At 42.4% G+C, this 382-nt stretch overlaps 2 protein-coding genes across 2 annotated transcripts in view; both read left to right on the top strand.

Moving 5' to 3' along the window:
- Positions 1-382, top strand: part of LOC113215832 (cytochrome P450 6a22) — a 15065-nt gene that overhangs the window by 12463 nt on the left and 2220 nt on the right. Inside the window, exon 2 of the mRNA XM_052273939.1 lies at positions 361-374. The gene's annotated coding sequence lies outside the window, so the exon portion shown is untranslated. The remainder of the gene's footprint in view (positions 1-360; positions 375-382) is intronic.
- Positions 1-382, top strand: part of LOC113215248 (probable cytochrome P450 6a14) — an 18963-nt gene that overhangs the window by 1813 nt on the left and 16768 nt on the right. The gene's annotated exons all lie outside the window — the stretch shown is intronic.

Raw genomic sequence — 382 nt, forward strand, 5'->3', positions numbered from 1 at the left:
AGATAATGATTATAAAAGATTATGGATTATAGACGTGATTATAAGTGATTATAGGGTCGTGTACTTTTGATTATACGAGTTGCAGACCCCTTGGTCCAGAAGCACCGCTGAGCCGTGTCTAGCTTTAGTTGCGAACCCCCCGTTCCGCGCTACGGGTGCTCTGCAAACTCAAGTGCATTTCACTGACCAGCCGAGCATTGTTGTAACTCAAACAGGAATATAGTAAATCGACTAGCTCAAGAATACCGACCTGAAGTGTCACTAGAATTAATTTATCTTATTTCTGATCAACACCCCTCCTCTGTTCCTATCTCCAAAAATCTGTTCACAAAGTTATTGGTGTTCACTTCGTTGTTTCAGAGCCACTTGCCTTTGTCGCCAT

Source organism: Frankliniella occidentalis, unplaced genomic scaffold (assembly GCF_000697945.3).
Source record: "Frankliniella occidentalis isolate FOCC.00 unplaced genomic scaffold, Focc_3.1 Scaffold316, whole genome shotgun sequence".
In the NCBI taxonomy this organism is placed as follows: Eukaryota; Metazoa; Arthropoda; class Insecta; order Thysanoptera; family Thripidae; genus Frankliniella; species Frankliniella occidentalis.